Genomic DNA, 12,197 nt, shown 5'->3' on the forward strand with positions numbered 1-12,197 from the left:
TCATAGTTGGACGCTGAGGCAGACTTAGCCATACTCACCTGGAAAAAATTACAGCCTCCTCATCAGTTGCCCATATAGGATGAATAACAGCTATTATAATGTATATTCCAAGTATAACAATCCTAAACATACTAATTTATATCATAACAACACTATCTTCTTCCTATTTATACCCAGATCATGTACTACAAGGGTATCATTATCACACACATGAGATAAAACACCTCCCATCAGGATCCTTATCCTCAGCATTATAGTGTCATTAGGAGGTCGCCCACCATTATCAGGGTTTTGACCCAAATGAATAATTATCCAAGAGATAACAAAAATGATAACATCATTCTACCAACACTAATAGCCATCACAGCAGTCCTCAGCATATACTTCTACTTGCAGCTAACATAACCCACATCACTAACTATATTCCCTTCATTAAACAACACAAAAGTACAACAATTTGAACATACAAAACAAATAACTTTCCTATCATTACTCATCATAATAGCCACACGATTACTACCCATAACACCCATCCTATCAGTGCTGGACTAGGAATTTAGGTTAGCTTAGACCAAGAGCTTTCAAAACCCTAAACAAGTACAATTTACTTAATTTCTAAAAATAAGGACTGCAGGACTTTCTCCTATATCAATTGAATGCAAAGCAAACACTGTAATTAAGCCAAATCCTTACGAGATTGATGAGTTTTAACCCCAGGAAATTTTAGTTAACAGGCAAATCCTCTAGTCAACTGGCTTCAATCTACTTCTCCTCCCTTTGAGAAAGAAAAAAGAAGAAAAAAAAAGGCAGGAAAATCACCGGCAGAATTGAAGCTGCTTCTCTCAAGTTACAATTCAATCTGTTGATTCACCACAGGGTTTGCCAGAAAGAGGGCTCAATCTCTGTCTTTAGATTTACAGTCGAATGCTAGCTCAGTCATTTTACCTCTGTTCATACACTGCTGATTATTTTCAACAAATCACAAAGATATCGGCATTTTATCTTTACTATTTGGTGCTTGAGCTGGAGTAGCAGGCAGCGCCTTAAGTATATTAATCCTGGCTGACCTATGCTAACCTGGAGCGCTACTTGGAGATGCCCAAATCTGTAAGGTAGTCATAACAGTCCCTGCACTTGTAATAATTTTCTTTATAGTTGTACCCATTATGATTTCAGGATTTGAAAACTGACTTGGGCCACTAATAACTGGGGCACCTGAGGTAGCATTTCCCCCAGTACATCATATAAACTTTTGACTACTTCCCCCATCATTCTTACTCTTACTCATATCACCAATAGTAGAAGCTGGTTCTGGTACAAGTGGAACCCTATATTCAGCTCTAGCCTGCAATCTGGCCCATGAAGGAGCCTCTGTCGATCTAACCATTTTCTCCTTACATTTAGCAGGTGTCTCTTCAATTCTTGGTGCTATTACTTTTATTACTATAGTCTTTAATACAAAACTATCAGTCATATCCCAATACCAAACACCAGTATTTGTTTAATCTTTCCCAACTATAGCCATATTACTATAATTACCACTCTCAGTCTGAGCAGCCAGAATTGCCATATTGTTAAGAGACAGAAATCTAAACACTACTTTCTTTGACCCTGCAGGAGGAGACTGAATCCTATACCAACACCTATTCTGACTCTTTGGTCACCCTGAAGTCTGTATTCATGGCCTACCAGGCTTTGTTATAATCTCACATATCATTACATACTATTTAGGACAAAAAGTGCCTTTCAGCTATTTGGGACTAGTATGAGTCACGTCCACTGGCTTTTTAGGATTTCTCTTGTGGGCCCATCATATGTTTACCATAGGGATAGCTGTCGACTCAGGAGCATACTTTGCATCAGCTACCGTAATTACTTCTATCCCTACAGGAGTAAAAGTATCTAGCTGATTAGCAACTCTTTATTTAAGTTTTCTTTCTCGTTTCTTTTTTTTTTTGGCTGCGTTGGGTCTTGGTTGCTGCACGTGGGCTTTCTCTGGTTGCGGTGCACGGCCTTTTCATTGCAGTGGCTTCTCTTGTTGCAGAGCACGGCCTCTAGGCGCGTGGGCTTCAGTAGTTGTGGCTTGCAGGCTCTAGAGGGCAGCTCAGTAGTTGTGGTGCATGGGCTTTTTGCTCCGCGCCATGCGGAATCTTCCCAGACGAGGGCTCGAACCCATGTCCCCTGCATTGGCAGGCGAATTCATAACCACTGCGTCACCAGGGAAGTCCCTGGTTAGCAACTGTTCACGGAGGTAATATTATATGACCTCCCACTATACTATGAGTTTTAGGCTTTAGTTTTTCTTTTTACAGTAGGTGGTTTGACAGGAATCATCTTAGCCAACTCATCCCCAGACATTGTCCTCCAGGATACATACTATGTAGTAGCACACTTCCGTGACCTAATGTCCATGGGAGCAGTCTTCACTATTATAGGAGGCTTCCTACACTGATTCCCACTATTCTCAGGTTATACAGTTAACTCAGCATGAGCAAAAATTCACTTCACAAGTATATTTGTAGTAGTAAATATGACTTCCTGCAGCACTTTCTTGGCCTCTCAGGGATGTCACTACGTTAGTCTGAGTACCCTGAGGCACACACAACATGAAATATTTTATCTTTAGGCTCATTCATCTCCGTAGCAGCAGTAATGCTAATAATCTTCATACTTTGAAAAGCATTTGCGTCTAAACAAGAAGTCTTAGCAGTGGAAATTGCTACTCCTAACCTAGAATGGTTACACGAATGCCCTCCACCATATCCTATGTTTCAAGATCCTACCTATGTAAATGTGAAATAAGGAAGGACTCAAGTCCTTTTCAACCAGTTTCAAGCCAACACCATAACAATTATGTCTTTCTCAATAAATGAGATAAAAGTAAAAAGTGATGTAGCTTTGTCAAAGTTAAATCATAGGCTAAAATCCTGTATATTACTAAGGCATATCACTTTCATCTAGGCTCTCAAGATACAACATCACCGATTATGGAAGAACTTTTACATTTTCATCATCACACATTAATAGTGATTTTTAAAATAAGTTCTCTAGTCCTCTATATCATTTCACTAATATTGACATCTAAACTAACTCACTTGCATACAATAGATGCACAGGTAGAGAAAATGTGAACAATTTACTAGCCATTATTGTAATCTTAATTGCCCTATCATCATTGTGAATCCTTTACATGACACATGAAATCAATAACTCTTCCCAAACCATAAAAAACTATGGGTCAGTAATGATACTGAAGCTACAAATACACAGATTATGAAGATTTAAATGTTGACTCCTCTGTAATCCCCACATCAGAGCTAAAACCAGGAGAATAATGACTAATAGAAGTCAACAACCGAGTAGTTAGAGATAGTCATTGAATATTAGTTTCATCTGAAATTGTTGTACACTCCTGAGTTGTTCCTTCTCAGGCCTAAAAAGAGCTATCCCAGGATGCCTAACTTAAAGAATCCTAATACCAACAGGACCAGGCCTATGTTGTGGACAAGAGAACTCGTTTTCCTGAGTTCAAAGACAGGACAGAGGGATATGGCTGAGATATGGGGTGAATCTGGAGCCCATGGGGATGCACTCTCCAAGCTCCAGGATAGGAATGGGGCCTCTAGGGTCCCAGGCCACCCACCACACCCTCCCGAGCACGATCTGGACAACATTCCCTGTCAGTGATGAGGCAGCCCTAATACTGGTCATGCCCCGATGTTGTGTCCTATGTGGGCCCCATGCTCTTGGGACCACATCCCACACTCTGCAGGTCCATGCTACAGGGTCCTTCGTGCCTCAGGAGTACAGACCACACAACAAGCAGTTCCCTCCCCAACCAGCAGGAGGAGGGGAGGAGAGCAGGGGCACCAGGGAAATCTCACTCAGACAACAACACCCCAGGGGTGCCAGCGGGGACAGTGATGATGCAGATGAGGCACAGACCAAGAGATGGGACCAGAGGACCCAAAAGGCAGCTGGTCAGGTCCTGGCTCATCTGCACCCAGGACACCTTTGTCCCTCATACACCCCCTTCCTCATACACCCTCTCCTTAAATGCAGATTCTTCAGATGCAAACAGGCAGAGCTTCAGACTGAAAGTCAGCTCTTCCAAAATGACCCATCAGCAAACACTGCAGGATTCCACTCCCTGTGCTTTGTGGCTGCTTCCCACTAGCTATTTATTTTACATTTGGTAGTATATATATGTCCATGCCACTCTCTCACTTCATCCCAGATTACCCTTCCCCCTCCCTGTGTCCTCAAGTCCATTCTCTATGGCTGAGTCTTTATTCCTGTCCTGCCCCTAGGTTCTTCATAACCATTTTTTTCTTTTTTTTTTAGATTCCATATATATGTGTTAGCATACGGTATTTGTTTTTCTCTTTCTGACTTACTTCACTCTGTATGACAGTCTCTAGGTCAATCCCCCTCACTACAAATAACTCAATTTCATTTCTTTTTATGGCTGAGTAATATTCCATTGTATATATGTGCCACAGCTTTATCCATTCATCTGTCGATCCTGCCAACACTTTTACTTTACTCAATTGAGACCAATGTCAGACTTGTAAGGTAATAAATTTACGATGTTTTGAGTCACTCAATTTGTGGTAATTCGTATGAAAGCAATAAAAAAACAAATACAGAGGTCCTACAAGAGCCAGGCTATATATTTATATTTAAGTTTTTCTAAAATGAATTTAACCCTGTGATTGACAGCAGCAGCAGCTTCCAAGGGATCCCACCACACACCTGAGGCGAAAGCAGCCTAATAAAGAAGCAGTGACAGCAGCAGGTCACTGCCCCACACTTGGGGTAGAGGGGGATTTGATCTACTGTAGCAGCAGCATAGCCTGAATGGGAATGCATCCTCCTGTGGCACTAGTCCCATCAGCATTAGTCTAATCTGCTAGCATCTGCTGTGCCAACAGGCCCAACGTATACAAACCCTCCAACTCAGTAGCATTAAGTGAGCCAGGCTCAGTGTTTCCTGAAACTCATATCCAATGGCACTGGAAAGCCCAGATATCACCTACTGTTATGCAAACATAAAAAAAAATAACAGAAGACTGGCAACTTCAGAAAGAAAAGGGGAACAATGGAATGGGTGAAAACAAGTGGGATAAATATAAGAGACTATCATTAGCCTCATGAGTTTCTTAAATTCCCTCTGATGGTCAAAGCAAAAATTATGACACCATCTGATGTGGTTCTCAATGTATATAAAGGAAATACTACAGAAAATCATACTTTAAAACTGGGGACTATTAAGAGACCTAAATGGAAGTAAAATTTTGAAACTTCACTTGAAGTAATAAACCACTGATTCCAGTAGGCTATGATAAGTTACATATGTATAGTGTAATGCCAAAAGCAACCACTAAGAAAACTATACAAACAGTATCCACAAACGATTATAAATAAATTAGATTAAAATGGACTTATTAAAAAATGTTTAAGTAACCCACAAGAAGGCAAAATAAGAGAAACACAGGATTGAGAAACTGAGGTAAAAGACAAAACAAAAAATAAAATGGTAAACTGCGGTGGGGTGGGGATGGTGGTGTGCTGAATTGGGCGATTGGGATTGACATGTATACACTGATGTGTATAAAATTGATGCCTAATAAGAACCTGCAGTATAAAAAAACAAACAAACAAAACAACTAATACTAAACTTTCATTGGGTTATTTGTATGGAAATATGTTAATATAAATGTTTCAGACATTACATGAAATTTCTAAAAATCTTATATTTGTATTTGTATTGAAATATGTATGGAAATATGTTAATATAAATGTTTCAGACATTACATGAAATTTCTAAAAATCTTATATGTTCTGGTATAATGTTATAAGTAATAATCCTAGTTATTACTTTAAAATGTATATCTCAGAAATAACTAATTTTCTTGTCAACTGCATTATTATGAACTTTCATCAAATCTTTAACTGTGGTCATTTTTAAGTCTTTTCTCATTTACAGACAGTTCTGGGTGTACTCTGATGCTTTGGCAAATATGTTCCTATAAAAGGGTTTCATCTTCAAGAAATTCATGGAAAAGACTCTGACAAGTACAGGTTTCTGGTAACTGACTGTACTACTGAACTGAATGAATAAGCATTTTCAGAACTCTAATGAAAAACTGATGAACTCATAAAAGTGCTAACAAAAGATCAAGATGAAAAAAAATTTAATTACATGGGACTGAGTGAACTGATGAGGATGAGTATAATTTTTGTGACTTTCCGTCTGAATTAAAAAAAAAATCTCACAAGGACTCAGAGGCAAAGAATATACAAATCAATTTTCACTGCAAAGTAAAGGAGCTGTTACAGTGGAGGATTACTGGACTGAATGTCAATATTATGACATAGCATGAGTGTGTTTCATGTTTGGTAATTGCAATCATTGTTGCTTTTGTTGTGGTCATCCATGTAGAATGCTTGTTGTCAGTCTATTTATCTCTTGTAAAAATAAAATACAGTGTGTGTGTGTGTGAAAAAAATAAAATAAAAAATAAACATAAAAAAAATAAAATGCTAGACCTCATCTTTAACATAGCAATCGTTACATTAACTCTAAATGATCTAAATAGCCAAGTCAAAGACAGACATTGGAAGAGTAGATGAAAAAATCACAAGCATGATCCAACTATATACTGTCTATAAGAAGCTTACTTTAAACATCATGATATTGGTAGTTCAGAGTAAAAGGATGAAAAAGGTATATCATGTGAACATTCATCAGAAAAAGCAGAAATGGCTATATTAATATCAGATAAAGTAGATTTCAGAGCAAAGGAAATTATTAGGGGCAAAGAGGGTCATTACATAAAGATAACAGGAATAATCCACCTAGATGACCTAGTGATACTAAATGCGTGTGCACCAAACAACAGAACTTCAAAACACATGAAGCAAACACTGAAAAAGGTAAAAGGAGAAAATTTCAAATCCACAATTATTATTTGAGACTTCAACACAGCAATTTATAGAACTCCCAGAGAGAAAAATCAGCAAGGGTATGGAAGAACTGAAAACATCATCAATCAACAGGATATAACTGACATTTAAAGAACACACTCAATAAAAGCAGAATACATATTCAAGTGTCCATGGAACATTCACTCATATACCATACACTGGGTGATAAAAAAACATTAGCAGATTTAAAAGAATTAAAATCAGAGAGAGTATGTTCTCTAGCCATAATGGAACCAGACTAGAAATCAATAACAGAAAGACAACAGGAAAATCTTCAATCACATGAAAACTAAACATCACAATTCCAAATAACTCATGGGTAAAAAGTCAAGGAAAAAATTTTAAATGCATAGAATAAAAGAAAATGGAGATATAACAGATCAACGTTTGTGGAATGAAGTGAAAGCAATGCTGAAAGGCAAGTTTATAGCACTAAATTGGGAAAGAAAATATTTCAAAGAAATAGTCTAATTTTCTATATTAAAATAGTAAAAACGGAAGAGGAAAAAACACTAAACAAGCAGAAAGAAGGAAATAATAAAGATGAAACAAAAATCCATGAAACTAAAAACAGGAAAATGGGGGGGGGGAGGAAATCAATGAAACAAAAGGCTGGTTCTTCAAAATAAACAATCTAATCAAGAAAGATGTAGCAAGACTGATAAAGATAAAAAGAGAGATGGCACAAATCACAGATATCAGAAATGCAACCAGGGATACCATGACATATCCTGCAGGTTAATAAGGGACACGTTATTATGAACAAGTCTACACTATAAATTCAAAACTGTGGATGAAATGGACCAATGCGTCTACACCCAAAACTACCAAAACTCAGCCAAGATGAAAGAGACAATCTCAATTTTCCTGTAACTATGAGAAACACTGATTTTTCATTTAAAAACTCCCAAAAGAAATATTCAGGCTTAGATGTTTCACTTTTACCCAAGACTTAAAGCATTAACACCAATTTTACATGACTTGATAAGAAACGGAAGTAGAGGGAACAGTTCCTAATTAATTTTATGAAGCCAGTATTACCTTGATACCAAAACCAGACTGGGACAGTATAGAAAGAAGAAAACTACAGCCCAGTATTTTTTATGAAATTGGCTGTAAAAATCCTCAGCCAAATATTAGCAAATTAAATCCAGAAATATATAAAAAGAATAATATACCATGACCAAGCGGTATTTATTCCAGTTATGCAAAGTTGGTTAAATATTTGAAAATCAAACAATGTAATCTACCATATCCAACAGATTAAGGGGGAAAAGTCATGTGATCCTAATCATTAATGCAGAGAAAGCATTTGATAAAATCCAATCCCATTCATGATTTTAAAAAAAGAAGAAAAAAAACTCCAAGCAAACTAGGAATAGAAAAGGAACATACTGAAACTCATAAAGATGATCTACAAACAACCTATACCGACATTATATTTAACTGTGAAAGACTGAACGCTTTCTCTGTAAGATCAGAAACAAGGCACCGATATCTGCTCTCACCACTTTTATTAAATATATTACTGGAGGTTCTAGTAAGAAAATAAAGCAAAAATAAATAAATAGATAAATTTAACAGTTAAATTTTTAAAAAGTTTATTTAAAAGATGAAAGAACTATTCCTACTATGTTGAATAGGAAGGAATATATCCTACTGAATGTTGAATAGTAATATATCCTATTATATTGAATAAGGAAAACTAAAACTGTCTATATCTGAAGATGAGATGATAATCTAAATGGAGAAAATACCAAGGAATCCACAAAAAGCTTGAGAAATAATATTCGTTTGTAAATGTTTTAGAGTACAAGATCCACACAATTTTATCAAATTACATATTAATAACAAATGTGTAGAAGCTTAAATAAAAATATGTGATGCCATTTACAACTGACCTAAATAAATACTTAAATAGAAGCCCAATAAGACATTTATAGGACCTCTATACTGAAAATTACAAAATGCTGATGAAGAAAATTTTAAAAGTCCCAAACAAATAGGGAGACATACCTTGTTCATGGATTAGAAAACACAACATAATAAAGATGTCAATTCTCCCCAAGTTAACAGGCTTAACACAATTACTCTTAAAATGCCCTCAAGGTTTTTGTGGATATAGACAAGCTTATTCTAAGATTTATATGGTAGGAAGAGGCTGAAGAATAGCTAAAACAATTTGTAAAGGAAGATTAAAATGGGAGGAATTAATCTACCCAATTTCAAGATTTCGCCATAATGATGGAGGGTAGATACACAGATCAATGGAATGGAACAGAGAACCCAGAAATAGACCGACACAAATACATTTAACTTGGTTTTGACAGCAGTGCAAAAGCTATCAGGGAAGAATAGACTTTTCAAAAAATGGTACTGAAACAGTTGGACATCCCTCGACAAAAACAAACAAACAAACAATGAACCTTAACCTAAACCTTACACATCTTACACAAAAATTAAATCAAAGTGGATCATAATCTTAAATGTAAAAGCAGGACAGTTTTAGAAAAAAAAAATAGGAGAAAATCTTTGGCATCTAGAACTAGGTGAATAATTCTTAGACTTGACACCGAAAGTATGATCAATAAAAGCAAAAACTGATAAATTGGATCTCATCAAAATAAGTTAAAAATGCTTCATAGAAGATCCTTTTAAGTGGATGAAAACTCAAATTACACAGTGGGAAAACATATTTGAAAACCCCATAGGAGACAAATGACTTGTATCTATAATATACAAAGAACTCTCCAAACAACTTAAAAAAATCCAACTAGAAAATAGTCAGAAGACAGGAACAGACATTTCATGGAAGAGAATATACACATGGCAAAGAAGCACATGAAAAGATGTTCAACATCGTTAGCCGTCAGGGAAATGCAAATTAAGACCATAATGAGATATCAGAGAATAACTAAAATTAAAGTATAGTGACAACATCAAATGCTAGCGAGTACGTAGAAAAATTATATCACATCACTGGTGGGAAAATAAAATGGTTTAGCCACTCTGAGAAACAGCTTGACAGTCTCTTTTAATCCTAAAAGTAGATTCACCCTACAATGCAGTAATTGTACTCTTGAGCATTTATCCAAAAGAAACAAAAACTTAATGAAGTTCCCACAGAAACTTACACATAAATGTTCATAGCAGTTTTATTTCTAATAGCCGAAAACTGGCAACTACCCAAATGTCTTTCAATGGGTGAATGTTGAAACAAATTGTGATAAAATCTTATGATAGAATACTACCGAGCAACAACAAGGAACAAATTATTAATATATGCAAAAATTGAAATGAACTTCAAGGGAATGATGCCGAGGGAAAATTTTTTAAAAGCCAATCTCCGAAGATTAAGTAATTCATGATTATGTTTACATATTATTCTTAAAATAACAAAACTGTGGAGATGGAGAACAGATTAGAAGTTGCCAAGGGTTAGAGATGGGGGTAGAAGGTACAGCAGGGGAACTTCGTGAGGTTTTTGTGGTCCCAGTACAAATAATACAGCAATCTTGGTTTTAATCCCTAAAGATTTTTTAAAGCAATTCCTAATAAGAGGTGTCCAGATATTTAGCAATGGCAGCAGATTAGAGGTATAGCTCCCCAACATGACAACTTCGAAAGAGATCTATACTATCAATACTAATTTAATGCATATGTTAATTTTTAAAAGGCCAGTCACAATACTTAAATGGTACATATCTTAACGATATTACTCCGGGTATCCAGCTATACCAGATGGACTAGCAGGAGTTTCTGTACATTCAATCTTATTTAAGACAGTAAATCTTATAATAAGACAGTTAAAAAAAGAAAAAGAAAAAAAACAAACCTCAACTACAGTTGGATATTCTCACAGCAAGATGAGGTGAAAATACGTAGCAGCGGTTCAAAAGCTTAAGCAGTGGCACCTAAATTTGGCTGCACATTAGAATCCTCTGAAGCACTTTTTAAAAACCCTCACACCGACGGTTGGTCATGCTAGACCAATACAATCATTTTAACTCTCCTCAGACGATGCCAATGTCTAGCCAGAACCGAGAACCAGCGGACTAAGCAGAAGGGGATGTTTCTACAAAGATCTCTTAACAATAAGTCCTCTCACCCAATCAAGATTTACCTCCCCGCAAAGGGGTAAAGGAGGCTAGATGTTGTCCATACTTGCTTAGCTTTAATTAGCACTTGTGACTTGCCCAAAACCTAGATCATGTTTCCCCTAAATTTCATGTTATTCCCTAAGTTTTTCAAACCCAAGGCTAAGGGGTTTGCCAGGATGAGATTTTAAGTGCTCACACAGGGGAAGTCCCTGGCAAACCAGGACAGCGGTCACTCTACATTGCAATGTAAAGCATCCGAAATAACCCTGCCACTGCTCCCAGATACTACTAGTCTGTGCCAACCAGTGGAGAAAAGGCATTCTCCATTACTACCATGGCAAATGCTACTGTACTTACCTTGGCTAGTCCCTATCTTTTCCAGGCGCCACTCCCCTTCACCTGCTGGTGGATGCTTTGGCCAGCTGACAATGCAGATATTTTCAAACTTTAAGGTGAATAAAAATCATCTGGAGGGTCTGTTGTAACAGAGATCACTGAGCCCCACCAGAGTTGCTGATTCCATAGGGCTGGGACCGGGCCCTAAAACTTGAATATCTAACACATTATCAGGGGATGCTGGGAAAGCTGGGCAGGTAATGGTAAAGCTGGCCAGGAAAAAGAAACCCGACGTGTCAGATCATAAAGTACGGAAGGGCAAGCCCGCCAGCAGTTCAGGCCGGTGGGGGGGACCGGGGTCCCCAGCCCTACAGGGCCAACGGCAGACCGGCTCGGGCGACCCTCGGAAGCGCGGGGTCCCCGCGGCCGAGTCTGTGCCCCCGGCCGGCCCCGGCTCCCCTCTGCCCACCCTGCGCACGGGGGCTGGAAACGGCCGCGGAGAAGCAGGCAGGGCGGGAAGGGGGGCTCCAAAGAGGGTCTGGCGACTCGAGTCGCTCCGTTTCTCGGTGGGCTCAGCGCGCGCCCTGGGGGAAGAGAGGTGGAGGTCCAGGAAGAGGGGACGGGCGGCACTCACGTAGACCAGCAGCAGCCATGGGTAGACGGCGGGCTCGGCCACCACGGGCGACTCCAGCCTCAGCTTCTCCCCCACGTTTTCGCGCGCGGCCCCCGCACCAGGCTAGTCTGGCGGTTGGGGGAGGGGCGGGGCGCCGC

The 12,197-nt window shown here is 38.3% G+C and overlaps 1 long non-coding RNA gene across 1 annotated transcript in view; it reads right to left on the minus strand.

Moving 5' to 3' along the window:
* The window catches only part of LOC309653670, a 36,002-nt gene extending 23,805 nt beyond the window's left edge, over positions 1 to 12,197 (minus strand). Inside the window, exon 1 of the long non-coding RNA XR_014259355.1 lies at positions 12,061 to 12,197. This is a non-coding gene — a long non-coding RNA (uncharacterized lncRNA). The remainder of the gene's footprint in view (positions 1 to 12,060) is intronic.

This window comes from Balaenoptera physalus (assembly GCF_965194825.1).
Source record: "Balaenoptera physalus genome assembly, contig: HAP1_SCAFFOLD_811, whole genome shotgun sequence".
Lineage (NCBI taxonomy): Eukaryota > Metazoa > Chordata > Mammalia > Artiodactyla > Balaenopteridae > Balaenoptera > Balaenoptera physalus.